This window comes from Euleptes europaea, chromosome 14 (genome assembly GCF_029931775.1).
Source record: "Euleptes europaea isolate rEulEur1 chromosome 14, rEulEur1.hap1, whole genome shotgun sequence".
NCBI lineage: Eukaryota > Metazoa > Chordata > Lepidosauria > Squamata > Sphaerodactylidae > Euleptes > Euleptes europaea.
The window spans coordinates 12,345,864-12,369,626 of record NC_079325.1 but is presented as its reverse complement, the minus strand read 5'-3'; the positions used below and the strand labels follow the sequence as shown (position 1 = coordinate 12,369,626).

General features: G+C 48.1%; 1 protein-coding gene across 1 annotated transcript in view; it reads left to right on the top strand.

The window, feature by feature from the left end:
- The first annotated feature begins 770 nt into the window (after window positions 1-770).
- The window catches only part of PRDM10 (PR/SET domain 10), a 96,554-nt gene continuing 73,561 nt past the window's right edge, over window positions 771-23,763 (top strand). Inside the window, exon 1 of the mRNA XM_056860254.1 lies at window positions 771-875. The gene's annotated coding sequence lies outside the window, so the exon portion shown is untranslated. The remainder of the gene's footprint in view (window positions 876-23,763) is intronic.

Sequence of the window (23,763 nt, the reverse complement as noted above, 5' to 3'; positions counted from 1 at the left end):
TTGGACTTGATGGCCCTGGTGGTCCCTTCCAACTCTATGATTCTATTCTATGATTCTAATAGGGGGTGCAGAAGTTGAGTTTGTGCGACCAAGGAGGCTGTGGCCCCAAAAGTTCGGGAATCACTGCCCTAGTGGAAGCACCAATCCACACTGGTGACAGTGGCATGGGTAGTGAATAATGCACAGGGCATTGAGCACTGGCGCAGGCAAGACCTTGTGGCTTGGTGGTCTAAAAGAGTCATGGCCTTTGCAGGAATCCTGGTTCTCTCGTCCTTTCCCAGGAGCGATCTCTATCTCTGCTCATCAGTTCTTGTCCACCATCACTCTCTCTGATGCTTACCACCTCCACCCCGACAGCAGAGGGCGCTGACCGCCTCCTTCCCCTCCCTACCTCCAGGGGGCGCTGATTCATTCCTCTCTTATACCCCTGGCACAGCGAGAGGATGGAAACACAGAAGAAAGGGTGTCCATGATTGGCTGGTTGCTCCCCCTCGATGTAGCGACGGGATGAGAGCTCAGTTCGGATTGGTGGATACAGGTCCTACAGTGATGAAGGCCTCGATACGGGGGGGGAGATGTACCTCTTCCTACGCATCGCCCACCCCCTTAATTTCCCGCTTCACGCTGTAGCTACTGCGGGCTTCCCCGGGGAAGTTTTTGTCGTCATCCCTACAGACAAGCGTGACTAAAGACCAATCAGCTCATGGCCCTGGCGGCTGTTGCTAGGCAGATTATGGTAATGACCCATGGGCGGACTCTCCCCCCCCTCCCGCTCTGCAGCTACCATTGTGAGGTGAGGACAGGTGGGCGGGTTTGATCCGCGGTGGGGCCCTGGGAGCTCGCCTGGACACGACAGCTTCACTGGACCCCCTCAGGTAAAGCGATGGGACGGTCCGGGGAGGCAGTTCGGCTCAGCGTCTCCGCAAGGCCTAGTCGTAGGTTTCTTTGGGGTGGTTTGTTGTTTTAGTAGCACCCAAGATGGCGCCGGGACCGGGACAAACCGTTGGCTCCCGCGGGTGGGGGAAGCGGTGTAGGCCGCTGCCATTCCCCCTCCATGCCGGAGAGGTACAGTCCGCTCCCCCTCCTGATCGGGATACCCCATCCGCCCCGGACAGGGGGAGAAAGGGCTGCCCCAGCCAGGGCTTCCCCCTCCCTCTTGGTATAGTCCGGGCCCCGGCACCTCACTGGCGGAGGGGGGGCGAAGCCATTTTAGTGCCCCCCTCCCCAGCAGCTGTAGGCCTTCATCCCCCCGAGGGCGGCTCTCTCCCCCCCCCCAACCCGCCGCCTTTGGATTTTCCTTTATCTCGTCGGCTTTTTCACTTCGAGCAGCAATAACGATTCTGGCTCCCTGCTCCTCCCCCCCCCTTTCCCGTACCCAGAGTTGGTTGGGACGGGCCGGGGAAGTGACCGTTGGGCGCGAGCCGGCGGCGCAGTTTAAACGCCCTCGCGCTGGGGGTGGGGCGCGAGATTCGGAGGGTTCGCAGTCGCGGCGCCTCTCCCTTGTGATTGGCTGAAAAGCCGCGGCGCGCGCCCCTTTCTCGCATTGGTCTGCGCGGGGTCGGGGGTGGGTTAAAAGCAAACTTTTAAAATTCGCTTCTGTCGGTCCGAGGCTTGGGTGTCCGTTGACGGGGGGAGGGGTGGGAATGACCCCCCCTCCGGCCACGTGCGAGGCCTGCCGCTGGATTAATCGAATAAACATCGTTTGAATCAAATCTGCACACATTTGCCTAACAAAGACCGGTACTGAAATCCTGGAAGTATAGCTCCGTAACTTTGGTTCTTGTAGGTTATCCGGGCTGTGTGACCGTGGTCTTGGTATTTTCTTTCCTGAAAATACCAGCAGCTGTGGCCGGCATCTTCAGAGGAGTAACACTGAAGGACAGTGTCTCTCAGCGTCAAGTGCGTAGGAAGAGTAATATATAGTCAGAAAGGGGGTTGGGTTTGAGCTGAATCATTGTCCTGCAAAAAGTATCACAGGTCATGTGCTAATCATTATCTTGATACTTACAGGTCAATGATTGGCACGTTACCTGTGATACTTTTTGCAGGACAATGATTCAGCTCAAACCCAACCCCTTTCTGACTATATATATTACTCTTCCTACGCACTTGACACTGAGAGACACTGTCCTTCAGTGTTGCTCCTCTGAAGATGCCTGCCACAGCTGCTGGTATTTTCAGGAATCTTCAGAGGAGCAACATTGAAGGACAGTGTCTCTCAGTGTCAAGTGCGTAGGAAGAGTAATATATATAGTCAGAAAGGGGTTGGGTTTGAGCTGAATCATTGTCCTGCAAAAAGTATCACAGGTAATGTGCCAATCATTGACCTGTAAGTATCAAGATAACGATTAGCACATGACCTGTGATACTTTTTGCAGGACAATGATTCAGCTCAAACCCAACCCCCTTTCTGACTATATATTACTCTTCCTACGCACTTGACGCTGAGAGACACTGTCCTTCAGTGTTACTCCTCTGAAGATGCCGGCCACAGCTGCTGGTGAAACGTCAGGAAAGAAAATACCAAGACCACGGTCACACAGCCCGGATAACCTGCAAGAACCGATGAACTCTGACCGTGAAAACCTTCGACAATAGCTCCGTAACTCTTTTCCCCCTGTACCTGGCTTATTGTTTTTAGAGTGAGGGTTGGGTCGCCTTAGAAGAAGTAAAAAAAGAGGTTTGTGACACCTACTCAGTAGGCTTGCCAACCTCCAGGTACTAGCTGGAGATCTATTACAGCTGATCTCCAGCCGATAGAGATCAGTTCACCTGGAGAAAATGGCCGCTTTGGCAATTGGACTCTATGGCATTGAAGTCCCTCCCCAAACCCCGCCCTCCTCAAGCTCCACCCCAAAAATCTGCCAGTGGTGAAGAGGGACCTGGCAACTCTATATGGGTGGGTGTTCACGAACTGAGCCTCCACTGCCACTTCAGTCAATTTTATTGGGCAGAAGCAAAACCCAGACATTGTCCAGAGAACAGTCATGTTTTTTCAAGCTTGGCCTCTGAAAAGAGGACATCAGATGGCCCTACTTAAAACACATTTGTCTGTTACGGCAGACACCGTTATGGATTAACGAAAGCAATAAATCTGGCCATCTTTTACCATGCCACAAGACTTCCCCCCACCACCACCTTCACCTCAACAGACTTAATGTAGTTAACACGTCTGTTATTATTACCATGTTAAATCTAAATGAACAAGAGTCTCAGGGCACCTTAAAGATTAACAAAGTATTACTGCAGGATAAGATGTTGCAAGCTAGAGTTGCCAACTCTGGGTTGGAAAATACCTGGAGATTTTGAGGGGTGGGGCTTTGGGGAGGGGAAGAACCTCATTCAGGTACAATGCCATAGAGTTCACTCTGCAAAGGCACCATTTTCTCCAGGGGAACTGATCTCTGTAGTCTGGAGATCTGTTGTAATTCCAGGAGAGCTCCAGGCCCCACCTGGAGGTTGGCAATCCAATGTGGCCCACTTTTTCAGATGCGACAAGTAGATTCTGTGTGCAAACGCTGTAGACATTCTATGTAGGAAATATTGGGGGAGGGGCAAAGCTGTGGGGTTTTGTGGGTCACAGGAAGTAGAAACTCCAAGTCCTTCTTCTGCCCTGGTGTGGGGGGGGAGGTTGTGAAACCCTGGGATTTCTGTCTCACTATAGCTGTTATCTATCTCAGCTAAACCTGGCACTCCCCACCCATTATCGATGTTATCCATTCCATTTATTAACATGTTTGTCTATATAGTTCAGGGGCTTTTAAGAAAAGACAAAATTTTGTACAGTCTTTAACATAGAGTAAAATGCAGTAGAACCAAAAACTCTAATCTAAATAATTTAAAACTAACAAAATCAACGGCAGAATGAAATGAGTAAAGGAAACTCAAATGAGTTAAAAATAGCATAATCAAAGAAAATTAGATTACATTCCAGGGTAGTGATCATCCTATATTTAAGTAAGTGTTACAGCTTTTCAGAGCAGCAGGTGTATATTTGGAATCTGCCAGTGTGGTGTCTATATTATTACCAGAGAAAAGTTTAAGGAAATGATAGTCACCAGAGCAACTCAAAGAAGAACCTATCAGTGGAATAATCAAGGATTCCCACAACTCTGTTGAGATGTTATCTTATGATTGGTTTCTCTATTTTTCTAGATTAGATTGGAATGTTACATAATTCTATTTAACCCTGTATTTCCTGCATTTCATGGCTCCTTGACCATACTGGTTTCTCATCATAACATGGCACCATAATGAAGATGTGCTTGTTATATCTGAAGGAGTTAGCACTAGTTCATGAAAACCTAGGCTAGAATAAAATTGTGTTAAGTCTTGAAGGTACCAAAAGATTCTTGTCTATATAGACTTAATGCAGTTACCTCTGGAATGTTCTGAAAACAAAGAGGGGAAATGCTTCTTCAAAGGCAGTGCCAGCTAGCTGTGTTTTTTTAGAAGTATATATTCAAAAAATATTGGGATTTTAAAAAGTGTGTTGACTGATTTCTTAGTCAATTAGGGATTTGTTGATCACAAGATTCTATCCTTCTGTTTTAACATCTATTTGGGCACATTTTGGCAGTTGACATGGCATAGTGTTGGACTAGGACCAAAAGGACCCAGATTTGGACAGGTAGTAAATTTCTCCTTACTAGGTAGTATAGGTTAGTACAGATGATCAAGGTTTTCCTATACTCAGGAGTTGTCTGATCATTTGTATGGGTTCTGTAAGGCTGATTGAGATGTCGGGTAGGTGTCCAAGTTATTTCAGAAGATGACTCCTTTTTTCAGCACCTAATTGTCATAGAGTGAGGGAAGGTGTCATGGTATAGCCCTATCTCATCAGATTTTGGAAGCTAAGCGGGGTCAGTACTTAGATGGGAGACCACCAAGGAAGGCTCTGCAGAAGAAAGCTATGGCAAACCACCTCTGCTTCTCACTTGCCTTGAAAGCCCCTTGCTGAGGTCACCATAAATCAGTTGCAAGTTGATGGCATTTATGTACATAATTGACATAGGCTTTCTGAGCCCACCCCCTTCAAGCATGTGCATGAGAAGAATTTGAAAAGGAGAAGCATGAATGTCCAACCCATGAAGTCATGAACCTTGTCTCTCACATAATGACAGCATCCATTGTGTAGACACACTGAAAATATTTATCACTGAATTGTGATGTGGTCATGTGTGCTATACAGCTGAGCAAAATTTATACAACTTATGAACAGGAATGGGTATGACTAAGTAGGTCTGATCAAAGGCTGTGGCAGGACATAATAATTGTGAATGGCAATATTTGTTTTTTCCACCATGTTTTGGAAAGCTGGTACATGTCCTGGCTTCTCTGGAATGCATACCCAGAGGCAAAAAAAGCTACATTTGCTGTCACATATGCTCTTGGTGGTACACATTTTCTCTGTTAGGAAACATCCAAGGAAGTGAGCATGCGAGTGACATGCAGACTTCCTGATAAATGTGCCCAGAGTGAAAAGGAAAAATGCACTGCCTTCAAGCATTAGAAGAAAAATGCTTATTTCCATTCAACAGTTAAACTGGTGAAAAGGACTTGTGTGAAAGTAAGAACTGGTTTAATCTCATGGGTAGACACATGTTAACTGCTTGCATGTTGTGGTATAAGATGGTTCGACATGGGAGTAACATGAAAGTGCTTGCAGCTTCCATTATGGGGCATGTTAACAGCCTTGATTTTGAGTGGGAGTGGCACTGAAGTGTCTTAAACTGAAATATTGAGACTAAATGGTTTGTGGATCTCCTGCACCAGAATGTTGATATGGTAACAGATGTAAAGAGACTCATTGTCCCTTGTATTTTTTGTTAACATTTATCATTTTTCTTTTAATCATCCTGTTGATACTGAACAGGTTGATTCCTTTGACCACATGATCACAGCATCTGCGATGTAAGGTTGTCATGGCAACCGTGCTACCCGACGGCAACCAGCCGGCAACTCTGGCACTGCAGAAACTGGGGCATTCAAGTCAATGACAAGATGGAATTGATAAAAAGAACCATTTCATTCAAAATCCCAATAATTAGTTATCAGCTTGTTGGTGTTCATGCCTTTCACGGCCTCCGATGTGCTGCAAACCTTTTGTATAAACTGGAGTGGTTACCACATATGAAAGCATATGAGCCATGGAAGGGGGCAGGAGGTGCCCAGCAGTTGCAACAAGGTGGCCTGAACTGTGGTCCTGCCATACAGGTGTTTGACACAGTTGCATGTGAGGGATGGGGCAAATGCGATGATGGCAGGCCAGGTTGCAGCGGCTGATGTAATTAGGCCCAATTAAGCTGAAAACATACTCCCAGTGAAAGATGCAATTGTACCCAAGGAGATCTGGTCCTAATGTTATTATGCTCAATGCTTCTGGTGTTACACTTAACTTGATGACCAATTCCTGGCTGTGTGGCTTGCGCCATATTGATGCTGGAGTAGAATGTCCCAGTTCTTGTCCATAGAACATCATGTCTAATGAGGACTTACAATTTAGTAATCTAAGTTAAGGTTATGTGTCAGTTTAGTCATTTTTTTCTTAACTATAGTTGTATCACGTGCCCGTTTATGTGGGGCTACAGCCATAATTACCATGCTGTGGGTACAGCTTTTATCTCAGAATTGCGTCCCTACTGCCCTGCCTCTTGTATTCCAGTCTGCCCTGAAATGCCTTGCTACTTAAAGTAATGTGCCGCTTTTGCCTGCACATTAAAGAACTTTACGATTCAGAGAGCAAGAGATGACCCTTGCCATCTCTCTATGCTAAGTACCCTCTTATGTTCTTTGTTTTAAGTCACTTTAACCAAAAAAAGAAAATTACATTGATCTTAGTTTCCCCACTTTAAATCCTAGCTGCCACTGAGGATTAACCTGTATATGCTGAATACATTTATAATTCCTCTGTGCCATTTTGGATATTTTCACTAGTTTTATGGAAATAAAGCCATTATCGAGCCTGGTGTCTTTTGGGGAATATGTTGAATGCTTTGAATAGAATGATCTTGAAAAGAGAAACTGACCCACAAATTGCCATGGCTGAAACCATGCTGGGTAGACATTCCCTGCTCTGTTCTGAAGACATAGCCAGCATTAGTATTGTACATGTTGACTAGTCGGCTTATTCCATTGGCTAAAAACTAGTATCCATTTGCCACAGATGGTGGTGATGAAGGCCATTGCTCACACCACCCACCTCTTTCTTACATGGGATGAAATGAATTTGTACACATATATCTGTAAGGAGCAAGATGCCATGTATTTTTTTTGCCAAAGAAGCCCAACTTTACCTCAAAATTGCGGGCCAAGAAAACCCATGTATTTCAACCAGGATGTTTTATGCATATGAAAAGATAAATAATGTATATCTTTTTTTTTCTGCTTTCAAGTTTCCAAATTTTCAAAGAATTTTGAACGAGGGTTAGGAGATCCACAAGGCTATAGGAAAGGCTATAGGAGAGCTGCAGGGCCAGAGGTGGATGGATTCTCTTGCCAAACGAGAAGGCATAGTTCATCTTCTGTCTTCGGTGCAGCCCCACATGTGGGACTGCGCCTGCGCGCAGGCCTGCCGCCGGAAAAAATTCAATAGCCTTAGTCCTCAACCCGGGGATGCCCCTCCCTCACAGGCGGGGCCGGCCTTCGCGCCGTGCAGCCCGCATGCTCCTGGGCGGGGCATCCCCTTCCCTCCTCAGTTCCTTTTTTGCCGCCGCTTGGATTGGAGCTCCTTGCCTTACCTCAACGAGTTCGTAAGTCCTTCGGGCCGCGTCCTCCGGCCCTTCTTCTCTTCTCCTAAAAAAAAAAAAAGAAGAAGAAGAAACTTAAAAATAAAATAACCAGTAACTAAAGGACGATAACAAGTAAACCTCGTGCTGAAGTACGTGATGGCCTCTAAGGCCCCCTTTAAGATCTGTAAGAAGTGCCCGGCTAAGTTACCGCACTCAGATCAACATGAACTCTGTCTAACTTGCTTAGGCGAAGGGCACAACGTGTCTAAATGCTCCATATGCCAAGGTTTCTCTACCCGGTCTCGCAATGCTCGCGCGCACCGGCTGAGTGCCGAATTGTGGAAAAAAGCCCTCTCGGCCCCCTCCCCTTCGACGGGTTCCACGACCCCGGGAGATGCGCAGTCGACCAGATCGGTACCGATCCCTGGTACCAGTTCGACGCCGAGACCCTCGGATCCGATCTCCTAGGATCCGCCTCAGGGCCATAAAAAACACAAGCGCAAGACGAAACATCTTGAGAAGCAATCTGGTTCCAGCCATTCAGTGCATAACAGGCCCGTACAGACACCAAGACCTCTGGCACCGGACGTCTCCATCTTGGTACCGCCCTCGGTACCTCCATCGGCACTGCCCTCGGTACCGCCCTCGGTACCGCCCTCAGTACCGAGGACACCCTCGCCTCACTTGGACTCTCCGTTCCACTCCTACTCTGAGGCAGACCTAGATCCTCTTGAAGACCCTCTTTTGATTGCGGATCCGGACCCGCTAGACCCGGCTTCCATGGTACCGACCCCCTCGGTACCACAACAGATTTTCCAACCAGCCCCCTCCACCTCTGGGCCCACAATATCCCCCGAGTTGGTCAAGGACTGGATTGAATTCTGCCGCTTTAGACAGCTCTCCATCAGGGGCGAACCGGTGGTCCTTCACACACCTCAACTGCCCTCCCCATTTACCCCTCTGACTCAGCGCACTCCTAGACCGGAGTCCGAACTAGAGGAAATGGGGTCAAAAGATGAAAGCTCTGAAGATGTATCAGAACCTTCACCAGATGAACTGGTGGGGGACACAGATGCTATTTTACCATCTGAAGACCTCAAGCTCCGGACGGAGCAAATGATAAGGATGGCCGAAGCATTGAACATTAATATTTCCACAACGGACAATAGGCCCAAGGACAAGATCCTTAGTCGTCTCTACCCCGATACACCGGGCATTGCTGCCTTCCCCATATTGGAAGGCCTCTCAGAGATAGCTACATCTCTCTGGAAGAAACCTGCATCCCTACCAGCTTCTTCTAAGAAGGTGGAGAACCTGTATAGGATAAAGTCTGAGTCGGCTGAATTCCTCACAGTTCACCCTCCGCCCTCCTCCATAGTGACCACGGAGATGCAATCCCGACAACGCCAGGGACCACATTCAACTCCTGCCGACAAAGAGAGTAAACGACTGGATCAGCTGGGCAGACGGACATACACCTCCTCTGCTCTGAGTTTCCGTATATCCAACTACCAAACCATCATGGGGGGGTACCAGCTTTTCTTGTGGGAAAAGGCTGCCCCCCATATTGACCTGCTTCCGGAGGATTCTAAGAATTCCATGCGTCTTATCCAAGCAGAGGCCACTCGCTTATCGAGACAGCAGATCAACGCAGGCAAACACGCAGCAGATAGTGCAGCTAGGACGATGGCTTCAGCAATCACTTTACGTCGCCACTCCTGGCTTCGCTCTACTGCCCTCCCGTTAGACACGAGATCGCACATCGAGGATCTCCCCTTTGAAGGCGATACCCTATTTGCTTCGTCAACCACAGATTTCCTCACGAATCTCAAGAAGGATCGCCAGATCGCCCGTTCTCTAGGGGTGGCTCCTCCTTTTCACCAACAACAAAGGGACAAACCTCAATACCGTCAGCAATCCTTCGGCCCTTCCTTCAACAGATACCAGAGATTTCAAAGATTCCACCCGTATCCTCAACAGGATAAGTTCCAACATCAGCAACCCAGACCAAAACACGCTTTCAAGCAATGCTCTAACCCTAACCCCCAAAACAAGGATCAGAGACAATCCTCACAAAAGTTCTGACTATTTCCGCAACCCTCAGAGGAGGGGCTACCGTTCCTGAATAGGTTGGCTGAGTTCTCTGAAGCCTGGCAGGCTATCTGTTCTGATGCCTGGGTTCTCAAGGTTATTTCCCAGGGCTACCACCTGGAGTTTAAATCCATTCCTACTTGTTTCCCTGTCAGTTCTGCGGCAGATAACCCACTCTCAGAATTTGCACCCCAGCTAGGTGAACTTCTCCTAAAGGGTGCCGTTGAAAAGGTTAACCTCCCATGTTTGGGATTCTTTTCTCGTATTTTTATGGTTGATAAAAATGATGGGGGCTCTAGACCCATTATTGATCTCAGGTTTTTGAATAAATATTTACGAGTTTCCAAGTTCAGAATGGTTTCCCTACCCTCTGTGATGGAACTTATTTCATCTCATACATGGTTCGCACTATTGGACCTGAAGGACGCTTACTTCCATATTTCCATCCATCCTGAACATCGACACTTCTTAATGTTTCGCTATGGGTCTGAATTTTTTCAATATTCTGTCCTCCCTTTCGGCCTTGCCACGGCCCCCAGAGTTTTTACGAAGTGCATGGCGGTAGTTATGTCCTTCCTCAGAGATCAGGGATGCACAATTTACCCTTACCTTGACGATTGGCTGCTCACGGCTTCTAGCCCTGAGTCTCTCTCCGTCAATTTGCAGCTAGTTCTCTCTACCTGTTCAAAATTGGGACTGATGGTCAACTTGAAAAAGTCTAAACTAAGCCCTTCCCCCAGAGCTCAGTTTATTGGTGCAGTGTTAGATTCCACAGCAGGTCGGGCATTCCTCCCCAATGAGAGAGTGTCCTCCATTAAGGGGCTAGTTCATCATTTTATGAGATATAGACACCAACCGGTAGTCTCTCTACAGAGATTATTAGGCCTAATGGCATCGACCACTGCAGTAACCCCTTTAGCCAGGCTTAAAATGAGGGAACTGCAGAATTGGTTCATCAGGTCCTACGACTTCTCTCGCTACTCCAAGTGGTATAGACTGTCTATCCCCAGGCCTATTCTGCGATCGCTACAATGGTGGCTCTCCGAGCCTAATCTTCTAAAAGGGATCCCTCTGGGGTTTTGGACTCCAAGTTTTACAGTAACCACAGACGCCTCTATGGAGGGTTGGGGTGGTCATTGCGGGAGTCACTATATCCAGGGTAGATGGTCTCCTAGTGAGTCGTCGATGCACATTAATTTTCTAGAACTGAGAGCCGTGCGTTACGTTCTTACCTCATTCTCAGATATCCTCCAGAACTCGAGAACACTTCTGCAGTCGGACAACTCCTGCACAGTGTTTTATGTCAACAAACAAGGGGGCACAGGTTCCATTCCTCTCCAGGGAAGCCCAGAAGATCTGGGCAATAGCTGGGAGACACAACATAGACCTGCGTGCCATGCATATAGCGGGGATCCACAATACCTGGGCAGACTCCCTGAGCAGGGTTTTTTACCACAAACCACGAATGGGAACTACAGGATCAGTTTATCCTCCCCATTTTCCAAGAATGGGGCACTCCTCAGGTAGACCTGTTTGCGACCAGGGGCAACAAGAAAGCGGTAGAATTCTGCTCTCTGGTGGGGAGCGACCCTTCGTCCCTGGGAGGTGCTTTCCAGCTCACTTGGTCAAACCGCCTTTTTTACGCCTTCCCCCCATTCCCCCTGCTAGCACGGGTTCTGGGGAAAATAGCTGCAGACAACACCGACTGCATTCTCATAGCACCCCGATGGCCGAGACAGATATGGTTCACCCTCCTTACACAACTAGCGGGGGGGAATTACAAACCACTACCAGACCACCCGAACCTACTTCGCTGGGGGGAACTGGCCCACCACGATGTACAGAGACTACACCTCATGGCATGGAGAATTCTTCCCTCTCATTAGTGGGTTGTTCACAGTCGGTTCAGGAAGTCCTTTTGCAAGCTAGAAGACCCTCTACTCGTTACTCGTATGACAGAAAATGGGATAGGTTTCTAACCTGGGCGAATCAAGAGGGATTTTCTCCCTTTGCCTGTCCTGTTCCTAAGATCTTGGATTATTGTTGGAATTAACCAAGAGGGGACTGGCAGTCTCATCCATAAGGGTACATTTGGCAGCTATTTCAGCCTTCCACGATAAGGTGGAGGGTTATACAGTTTTCTCCCAACCCCTTGCAAAACGCTTTCTGAAGGGTCTTAATAATTTATTTCCTCCTAATCCTATGCTAACGCCCCAATGGTCACTCTCCCTGGTCCTAGCCAAACTGATACTAGCACCCTTCGAGCCTTTAGCTCAGGTACATCTGTCTTTTTTGTCAGCTAAGATAGCTTTCCTGGTGGCTGTGACATCAACTAGGAGGGTGGGGGAGCTGGCAGCCCTTCGTATTGATAGCCCCTTTCTCAGGGTTTATAATGAAAAGGTGGTCCTCCACCCTAGTTTTAGATTTAAACCCAAGGTGATCTCTTCCTTTCACCTAGCTCAAGATTTAGTTTTACCAGTGTTTTTCCCCAATCCTTCCTCTCAGGCAGAGAGGACACTACATACCCTTGATGTAAAAAGGACTCTTCTTTATTACATTGACCGTACCAAGCAGTTTAGAAGGTCCAAGTCCTTATTTGTATGCTATCAGGGACCCAAGAAGGGTAAAGCCGCTTCGGCCCAATCTATAGCTAGGTGGGTGGTCACGGCTATTAGAACAGCCTATAAACAGGCGAAGGTGACATGCCCCTTGGGCATTAGGGCTCACTCCACTAGGGCGCAGGGCTCTTCTGCTGCTCTCCATAGAAAGATTCCTGTTGGCGACATCTGTAGAGCGGTGACGTGGTCTTCAGAAGATACCTTTGTGAAGCACTACGCTCTGGACCTGCAGGCCAGGAAGGATGCAGCAGTGGGTAGAGCAGTTCTGCAGACCCTTTTCTCCTGAGTTGACCCCACCACCTATTGGGTAAGCTTGCTACTATCCCACATGTGGGGCTGCACCGAAGACAGAAGATGAAAACAGAGTTGCACTTACCTGTAACTGCTGTTCATTGATGTCTTCGGTGCAGACACACATCCCTCCCTTCCAACCCCGCTGTCGACCTAGAAACGGAAAGAAACAATTTATTAGTATAAGGATTAAGTGATAGCTGGTACTCTTATGCCAGTCTTGGTCGGCGGCGGAGAAGGAACTGAGGAGGGAAGGGGATGCCCCGCCCAGGAGCATGCGGGCTGCACGGCGCGAAGGCCGGCCCCGCCTGTGAGGGAGGGGCATCCCCGGGTTGAGGACTAAGGCTATTGAATTTTTTCCGGCGGCAGGCCTGCGTGCAGGCGCAGGCCCACATGTGTGTCTGCACCGAAGACATCAATGAACAGCAGTTACAGGTAAGTGCAACTCTGTTTTCTGGCATACAGTGCATGTTTTGTTCAGGGGTGATCAGGCATCTCCCTCTAAATAATCCCAAACAGCAGGGCTGGGAAAGCTTTCTGCCTTCAATCCTCATTTGATAGTTGAGAGAGAAAATTGGTCTTGACTGGATATAAGGCAGTCCCTTAGATGTTGCCGACGCTTATGCGTTTTTGACCTTGTCCTGTTCTTGTTAAAGGGAGTATGTGGATTTATGGTTTCAAAAGAGCATTTTATGCAAGCAATAAGAGCAGTGGCTCTAGGCCAGGCAGGGCAGCGGCATGGATCTGTCAGTGAGTTGATGTCCCTTGGCAGAAGCAAGGAATGAGTTGCCACAGATAAAGGACAGTGATTGGGGCTCACAGTACAGAAGGTGGCCTGCAGAGCAATCCTAAACAGACTTATGCCCTTTTAAGCCCAGTGACTCCAATGGATTTAGGACTTCATAACTCTATTTAGGATTGTACTGTGAATTCCTATCCACTGCAGATTCAATTTAGCCCTTCTTCGGCTTCTGGTGCGTCTTCACCAATAGGGTTGCCAGGTCCCTCTTTGCCATCAGCAGGAGGTTTTTGGGATGGCGCCTGAGGAGGGCAGGGTTTGGGGAGGGGAGGGACTTCAATGCCATAGAGTCCAATTGCCAAAGTGGCCGTTTTCTCCAGGTGAACTGATCTTTATTGGCTGGAGATCAGTTGTAATAGCAGGAGATCTCCTGCTAGTACCTGAAACCCTATTCACCAAGCAGGTACTTGCTATTTCTTCCAGTCTTCTTTGTAGCTCTGTATATTCCAGTGGGAGGGGCCATGACTCCTTGGTAGAGCTCATGCTTTACGTGAAAAGGTTCCAGGTTCTGTCCCAGAATTTTCAGTTGAAAGACCTCTCGCTGAGATTATGGTGAGCTGCTGCTAATCAGAGTGGACCATGCTGAACTCGGTGGGCCTGTTCTGACTTGTGTTCATGCAACTAAAAACATTTGAGAGAGGAAACTAAGACTGCCAGGATGCTACATGTAGTGATGCATCACAATGTGTACCTACAGAATACACAAAGCCCTGTATAAAGGTGGAGAGGGGGCTTGGCAGGTGCATAGGATGCTGTCAGAAGGTCTTAATCCTTTGGTCGTCAATGATTATCAGTGAAACTTGATCCTAAATAGCTGCACATCAGTGCCTGCATTGCCGGCGGACCAGCCTTTTCTGTGTTGTGTCGGAGTTGTGATCATTTCATCCTGGCTTGAGCACTGATATGCCAGTACCGCATGCAACGGCATTGAGCAATGAGTGGGACAAAAATATCTGTCATTTGCATAAAGCAGGTAGGGTGGTGACACGTCTGTAACAGCAGTGTATGTTTTATATTAAATAGTGTTAACCCGCTGGCTGTTGGACGGATGTCTGCAAAATAAAAAAACCCTATATGATTTCCTTCATATTAACTTGCACTATAGTTAGTCAAGCACCTTTCTAATGTGTTTCTGGCCACCTGCAGTTGCTGCCAGCTGTGCAAAGCAAATTGTAATGAACTTGCAAAGGCAGCTGCAGGGCAAAGCTCTTTCAAGATCAGGGGATTTATTTATTTTTATCTGGGGAAGACGGCAATAGATCTGCTCGCCTGTGTGTTGTGTGCTGCATAAGTGACAAAGAGAAAGATGGTTGGAGAATAAATGAAAAGTGTGGCTTTCTGTTCTAAATTTTTTGTTGTTGTGGGTTGGGGGCAAATCATGTAAAAAAGAGTTAGGTAGCAGGTGTTGAATTCTGGAGTCGTTGAATGAGTCTGATTCTTGAAGAGTAATTGTTCATTTTCAGTCTTCGGTGCAGCCCCACATGTGGGACTGCGCCTGCGCGCAGGCCTGCCACCGGAAACTTTTCATAGCCTCAGGCCTAGACTGGGGATACCCCTCCCCTTGGAGCAGGCAGGCTTGGCTTCCTGCCAACCTGCAGTGTGCTTCCTGGGCGGGGCATCCCCTCCCTCCTCAGTTTCTTCTTTGCCGCCGCCGAGAACAGACATCTCTAATAAACCTCAGTGCGTTTGACTTTCATTTCTGATAGAATCGTGAGTCTTCTTCTCCTTACTCCAGGCTGCCGCTCGGCTTCCTGACCAGCCTCTCTCCCCTGTATGGGAGTTTTTTCCTCTGGAAATCTCGGTCCCCTCGGTCAAGTGCCGAGGGCCGTTATGGCCTCCAAGGCCCTTTTTAAGCGATGGCTGCTGCCCGGGGCTGCCCGGCCAGCCAATGGACTTCCACTTTTGCGGTCTGAGAATGTGTCTGGGCGAACACCCACAGCGCGGCTGCTCATAAAGTATGCCAATAATTCACTGCTGGAGCTCGCAATGTCTGCGCTACACACCTGAAGGCTGAATCGTGTAGAAGAGCCCTACTAGCTCCTACTTGCCCGCTGGATCCGAGTCGCCCCAGCGGGCCCCCTTGGTCCAGTCGGTTCCACCGGCTCCAACTCATGGATCCAAAGAGCCTTGGATCCAAAGAGCCAGGGATCCCAAGAGCCAGGGATCCAAAGAGCCCTGGATCCAAGAACCATGGATCTGAGAGCCGTGGATTCTAAGAGCCGTGGATTCTAAGAGCCCTGGATCCGATCACCATGGATCCAAAGAGCCCTGGATCCGATCACCATGGATCCAAAGAGCCATGGATCCGAGAACCATGGATCCAGCTCACCAACCTAGCCTTCCTCCAGCCCTGATCCAGGACTGGATAGATTTTGCAGTCTCCGACAGCTATCTCTGCAAGGGAAACCTCTTGCCCAAACCCCTGCTACTCAGGTCGCATTCCCAGCGCCGTCATACACCCAGTCTGTCTCGCTGGTGGATTCTGATCCCGAGGAATTCGAGGCCTTGGCCTCGGCCTCTGTAGCAAGCTCAGAGGGAGTGTCAGAACCTTCTCCAGAGGAGCACGTGGGAGACACTGAAGCCATCTCACCTTCTGAAGACTTATGTCTCCAGAGCGAGCAGTTGCCCCTACCCAGACACTCCTGGAATAGTGGCAAGCTAGTGTGGAAAGGATAATAAATAAATAAAATAAATAACCAGCCTCCACCCCTGTTTCTGCAAAGAAAATAGAGGATCCTTACAAGCAGGACTCTGTGGAATCCCTGACTATTCATCGCAACAGGACGCGAGCCCGCCATGGCAGGGGCATCACTCCACACTTGCTGACACGGTGAGCAGGAGGCTTGACTGCCTGGGCAGAAAATCCCATACCTCATCTGCCTTGAGTTTCAGGATCGCCAACTACCAGACAATCATGGGGGGCTACCAGCTGTTCCTCTGGGAAAAAGCTGCTCCCCATCTGGAACTCCCCATCTGGAACCCCATCTGGAGGCCAAGTCAGCAGTTAACCTAATACAGGCCGAGGAGGACCTCCCATTAGAGAGAGGCACTGTATTCGCTCCTTCCACCACAGAATTTCTGACAAACATAAAGAAGGACAACCAGACAGCCAGATCCCTGTGGGTCTTACCATACAACGACCCTTCCCATGAGCGTTATCAACTACGTCACCAGGGCTTTGCTCCTCCCTTCTTAAAGGGCAAAGGCAACAACGCTTTAAGCAGCTGTGTCCTCAACAGAGGCAATACCAACAGCAATGTCACCAGGGCCAGTCAGGAAAACGCAGGCCAATCAACAGGCAGAGGCCTGCCACCAACCCTCTTCCGAAAGACAGCAGCAGTTCAGTTTCAGTTTTCACTCACCTTTAGTGGCATGATGATCAGCAACAATCCACTCAAAAGTTTCTGATTGTGTCTGCAGGCCATCCAAGAAAGCTTTCAATTTCTTGACAGACTGGCCAAATTTTGTGATCGTTGGAGATCCATCTGCACGGACAGCTGGATCCTGAGAGTTGTCATGGAGGGGTACCATTTAGAGGTAAATTTCCCCCCAGTTGTTCACATCATACGTCTACAAGAGACAACCGCTTTCCTGAGTTTGGCCCACAACTGCAGAAGCTACTTCAGCAGGGCAATGTTCAAAGGGTCTCTCAAGACCACAAGATCTCAAGGTTGGGAGAGACCACAAGGGCCATCCAGTCCAACCCCTGATATTCAGGATCCCTCAATCAAAGTGCCCCCGACTGATGGCCATCCAACCTCTGCTTAAAGACCTCCAAGGAAGGGGACTCCATCACCCCCGTATAGGATGTAGTATGTTCCCTTACCTTGACGATTGGCTTCTCACGACAGACACCCCAGTCGCCCTTTCCAGACAGAGTTGGTGTTAACAACCTTCATTAACCTAGATCTTGTGGTAAACTGGATAAAATCCAAGTTGGTCCCCACCCAAAGAATCCAGTCTTTAGGAGCTGTCTCAGACTCTACTCTTAACAACACATCTGGCAGGAGTGTTCCAGAGGTGTAGACACCAGCTGGTGGTATGGATTCAGAGATTGTTGGGTTTGAGGGCCTCTACCCTGGCCGTCACTCCCCAGGCCAGACTCCACATGAGAGTCCTGCAGAACCGGTTTTTACATACTTTCAATCAGTTTTGTCACTCACAATCCCATAGGTCGTCTATCCCTAGGACAGTTCTCAGGTCCCTGGAATTTTTTCAGAGTCCAACCTTCTAACCGGTTCCCTCCATATAGGGTCGCTGGAAAGGATCACAGGGAAACATGCATATCAATGTGCTTGACCTGCATGCAATCTGTTACTTACCTCCTTCGTGGATATTCTCAGGGGCTCGGGAACATTGGTGCAATCGGACTATACTCCTGCGGTTTATTATGCCAACAAGCAGGGGGGTACAGGTTCGTTTCCCCTGTGCAGAAAAGCCCAGAGAGTATGACAAGTGACCTTGGAAAACGACATTCCAGTAAGAGCCATCCAGGCATTCACAACATCTGGGCAGACAGTCTCAGCTGAGAGTTCCTCACGAGCCATGAGTGGGAGCTCCAGGACAAGCTCCTGTTTTCCCATTGTTCAGTTATGGGGCTTCCCACAAGTCAATCTTTTCGCCTACCGCAACAGCAGGAAGGCGGAGAGGTTCTGTTGCCTAGCGGCTCACGACCCAGAGTCACTATGGGATGCCTTCCAGATACAACTGTCAGGCACCCTCTTCTATGCATTCCCACCCTTCGCCCTCCTGTCAAGGGTCATAGGGAACATCAAGGTGAATCACACATCTTGTATCCTGATTGCCCCCTTCTGGCCCCACCAGTTGTGGTTATCAGAGCTGTTCCATGTAGTGGACCACAACTTCAGGGAACTTTCCAGGGCCCCAGATCTGTTACGCTGGGACACTCTCATGCATCACGATATAAATCGCCTACACCGAACAGCCTGAAGGATAGAACCCAGGGCATAGGTTTGTCCCAACCAGTCAGAGTGATTCTCTTACAAACCAGAATGCCGTCTGCTAGATACTTGTATGACTTGAAATGGGAAAGGTTGAGCACTGGGTTGGCTCTAACAATTCCTCAGCATTTAGCTGCCCATTACCACTGATTCTGGTTTACCTTCTAGACTTAACCAGACAGGGTCTGGCAGTCTCATCTGTCAAGGTACACCTGGCCGCTATCTCAGCCTGCCATGACAAGATTGAGGGGTACACAGTCTCCATATACCCACTAGCTAAACGTTTCATCAACACTTTCCTCCGGCACTGGAGGGTGCTCCCCAGTGGTCCCTATCATTGGTGCTAGCAGGACCGATGCTCTCCCCCTTTGAACCCTTAGCTACCTCTCCAGTCAATCTACTGTCAGCTAACGTAGCCTTCTTGATAGCAGTGGCATCCACTAGGAGAGTGGGAGGACTAGCTGCCCTCAGGATTGATAAGCCTTCTTAAAGATCTTTGACGAACGGGTGGTCTTACATCCCAGCCCACTATTTAAACCCAAGGTGATTTTCAGTTTTCACCTAACTCAAGAGTTTGTGGTGCCTGTCTTCTTCCCAAACCCATCTTCAGAAGCAGAGAAAGCGTTACACACCTTAGATGTGAAAAGGCGATCTTATACTATACAGAAAGGACAAAGTACTTTCAACATTCCAAGAGCCTGTTCATTTGTTGCCAAGCCCCAAGAACAGGGAAAGCAGCTTAGGCCCAGTCCGTTGCAGGATGCGTGGCCTCTGCTATCAGGACTGCTTTCAAATCAGCAGGTACTCCATGTCCTTTAGGTGTTAGGGCCCACTCTACCAGGGCCCAGGGATCGTCGGCAGTTTTTTACAGCAAGGTCCCTCTGACCGACATCTGCAAGGCTGCGACTTGGGCAAGCGAGGAGGTGCTTGTGAGACACTACACCATTGACCTGCTAGCAAGAAAAGATGCAGAAGTTGGCAAGGTGGCCCTTTAAACTCTATTCCAATAGACCGACACCCACCTTCTGGTGTATATAGCTCGCTAAAATCCCACATTTGGGGCTGCACCGAAGACTGAAAATGAAAACAGAGTTGCACTTACCTGTAACTGTGGCAGTTTCCGGTGGCAGGCCTGCATGCAGGCGCAGTCCCACATGTGTGTCTGCACCGAAGATTTCAATGAACAGCAGTTACAGGTAAGTGCAACTCTGTTTTCTCATTGTTGCCATTTCTAGATGTGCTAATGCCAGGTCCCTCATAATCATGAAGTTATTTGAAAGTGAATGAGAGCTTTGGATTTGCAGGGAGGTGTGGCACATGGAGCTTCTATGAAGAGGAACAGCAGGAGTGTATACAGCTTCTGCACTGCATTGATGTGAATTCAAAGGTTTTTTTAATCAGATGGTACACAAAGTTATATAACTGGCTGCAACCTGAGTGTTGCCAGACTCCAGTAACAGTCTCCCCTCTTTCTGCGTTGTTCTTAAGAGAATTGTGCCAGAGGTGACTGTATGTCTGGTTCATTTTCCTTGTGATAACAGGTAATCGGGAGGGAAGGCGGCAGGGTGCATGCCCTGGCTACATATAGTTTAGATTACTGCAGTGCGCTCTGTGCAGGGCTGCCCTTGAAAAATGTTTGGAGATTTCAATTGGTATGGAAGGCTGCAGCCAGGATCTTGACCAGAGTGGGCCGTGGGGCCCATATCACTCCAGTCTTGACCCTTCTACACCGGCTTCGAATTTGTTTCCAGGCACAATTCAAGGTGCTGGTCTTGACCTTAAAAGCCTTATATGGTTTGGAACCCACATACCTGGAGGCCTGCCTAATAGCAGGACATATCCTGCCAATACCTGGAGGTTGGCAACCCTAATGTGAACTCATAAAATCCAAATCCTATAAATGATCCAAAATCACCGGTCTAGCTTGCCAAACGAACTGAAAGATGACCGCAAGTTGGGCAGGTCAAGACTGCAGTGATACAGGCCCAACGGGCCCCTCTAGTCAAGATCCTGGCTGCGGCACCCTGCTGCCTTCCCTCCTGATTACCTGTTATCACAAGGAAAATGAACCAGACATACAGTCACTTCTGGCATGATTCTCTTAAGAACAAAACAGAAATAGGGGAGACTGTTATTGGAGTCTGGCACCTCTGGCAATCCTATTGGGTGGCCTGGGCTGTACGGGGAGGTTCAATGCACCTCTGTGCATACAGTGCACCCCAGAGTGGCTCTGCAATAGATATGGGCCTCCCCTCTACAACATCCTGCTGGACTAAGGTTACCAACCTCCAGGTACTAGCTGGAGATCTCCTGCTATTACAACTGATCTCCAGCCAAGAGATTAGTTCGTCTGGAGAAAATGGCCGCTTTGGCAATTGGACTCTATGGCATTGAAGTCCTTCCCCTCCCCAAACCCCACCCTCCTCAGGCTCTGCCCCCAAAACCTCCCTGTGGCGAAGAGGGACCTGGCAACCCTATGCTGGATGTAACAATGGAACTGTTACTACTGTTAAGACCATAATGAAAAGTATTCCTGGTCACATAGTTCAAAAGACAAATGATGTTAAATGAAAATAAAGCTCCTAATTTAATTGGGGTTTTTTTTACATTAACTGAATGAAATTTTCTTTAATAAAATGCCCAACCACATGCAGCCATTTCTTAGTGTAGTAAGTGCCTCTCTTGTTTCAACCACACAGCCCATTACTATTTATGTCCTGCAAACAATATATAAATTGTGTGGCCATACATTGCTTGATTGCTACAACCCACCCCAAAGCCACAAGCGGGCCGCGTTCCTTGAAACAATAAGTGTGCTTGATAAATGAGAACGCAGAGAAGAGGCAACAGTCGTGACCCAGCAGTCAATGAAGTTATAAACCTAGAGCACTTTCCAGCGTAAAGGGTACTGTGACAGCATTTTCTTGCCACAGGCTCTCAGGAAATGCACCAACTTCCCTGCCTGCACATACTGTGATAATTCAGCTAAGTGTGGGATGCAGCTTTTTGCAGTCATTTGTGGCGGTGCTACTTTTCGGCACAAGGAACCACTTTGATTGGAAAAGCTGCGTGAAGACCCAAAGCATAATTCTAGACAAAACTCCCCTTTCCTAGCAATCTTGCCATCTTTGCATATGGCTTGCGGTGAAGGAGAGTAGCCAGGTCTCAGCAGTGGCAGCATTAAGTTCATGGCGGTTGGAGCAGGTGCTGCAGGGAGCCCTAGCTCGCAAGCTGTTCTTGTGTGCCTTGGAGTGGGATGGCATGTCCTTCAAAATGCTGATATTGTGGTCACAGCAGTTCTTTCTCATAAAAGACTGAGAGGAGGAGTGATTATCTCAGTCCATTCTCAGGCTTGCCTTCACTGTACAGTAGCGTTGCCAACCTCCACATAATCGCTGGTAATCTCCTGCTATTCCAACTGATCTCCAGCAGATAGAGATTAGTTCACCTGGAGAAAATGGCCGCGTTGGCTGTTGGACTCTATGGCAATGAAGCCCCTCCTCTCCTCAAACCCTGCCCTCCTCAGGCTCTGCCTCAGAAACCTTCCACCGGTTGCGAAGAGGGACCGGGCAACCCTACTGTACAGATAACGTTTACCCCCTATGCTAATAGACCTTTACTCTTTGTGTGTCATGCAGATAAAACAAGGCTTTGGTACTCCATATGCTTTCTGGTCAGTTTTCTTTTTTGCGATTTCCAGTGTCCTGAGAATGGCCAGTCTTGTGACGGTTTCACCAGTTGTTTCATGATGTGCTTATTCTCAGTGATGTGTAGGGTTGCCAGGTCCCTCTTAGCCACCAGCGGGAAGTTTTGGGGGTGGAGCATGAGGAGGGCAGGGTTTGGGGAGGGGAGGGACTTCAATGCCACAGTCCAGTTACCAAAGTGACCATTTTCTCCAGGCGAACTAATCTCTCTTGGCTGGAGATCAGTTGTAATAGCAGGAGAGCTCCAGCTACCACCTGGAGGTTGGCAACCCTAGTAATGTGGGGTGGGAAATTTTCTGATGCTGTATTTTTCTGTGGAAGATTTTCCATTCTAAATATGTAAGTATAGTCTGTTTATCTATTGTTGTCAGGGCTGTTGTGTTACAAACCAATTATGTTAGATGGGTTAGATGGCAACCCTATGCCTCATGCAGGTTTCCTGGAGAGGCGCTATAGAAATGCTCGTAATAATAATTAATAAATGCTAGGGCGGGTCTGCTTTGTCAAACCTGTGGAAGTATAGAATTCAAGTAGAGGGCAACCACTGAAAACATATCTGTATGCCCCAATATTTGAATTTGCCACCTTTCAGTTGGCTGTATAGATATTGCAACCGGACAGCTTTTAAAGCTCACTCTTTACCTCTTGACAGGCATTTTGCCTGTAAGGGGTTTTCACACTTTTCAAAGCAAGCACATTTGCTGCATTTACATTAATAGCTACAACAATCAGGGTTAGTAGAAAAAAAGCAAGGGTCCAGTAGCACCTTAAAGACTAACAAGAATATTTTCTGGCAGGGTATGAGCTTTCGTGAGTCACAGCTCACAAAAGCTTATACCCTGCCAGAAAATATTCTTGTTAGTCTTTAAGGTGCTACTGGACTCTTGCTCTTTTCTACTACTGCAGACAGACTAACACGGCTACCCACTGTGAATAATTAGGGTTGGCAACCTCCAGGTGGTGGCTGGAGATCTCCTGCTATTACAACTGATCTCCAGTCGATAGAAATCAGTTCCCCTGGAGAAAATGGCCGTGTTGGCAATTGGACTCTATGGCATTGAAGTCCCCTCTCCAAACCTCGCCCTCCTCAGACTCCACCTCCAAAATCTTCAGGTATTTCCCAACCCAAAGCTGGCAACCCTTACAATAATAAGCACTGTAAGGTGTGAAGAAGATAATGTATGCTTGTAAACACTGGGGGCTATTCTTCAGATGTGTGCTGGAGACTATTGCTCAAGCACCCTGGCACATGCTTTCTGCACATTTACAGTAACGTGCTTCAATACTGCACTTTATTGTGTTTGCTGCTGTGTGTTCCAGAGCACACATGACAAGCATGCTGATCAAATATAAATTGAAAATTAGCCGTAATATAATGGAAGATGAGAAGATATCATTTTTTTTCAGGATCTGTTTTGCACGACCGAATTGTTCTTTTTCCCACTATCAAAACTATACTCTTGAAATTGCGGTTTTTAAAAAATGCAAAATTATCTAAAACCGGACCAGCTAGCTTTCTGCCCCACCAGAGGATTAGGGTTCCTAATTCCTGCAGAGATTAGGTTTAAT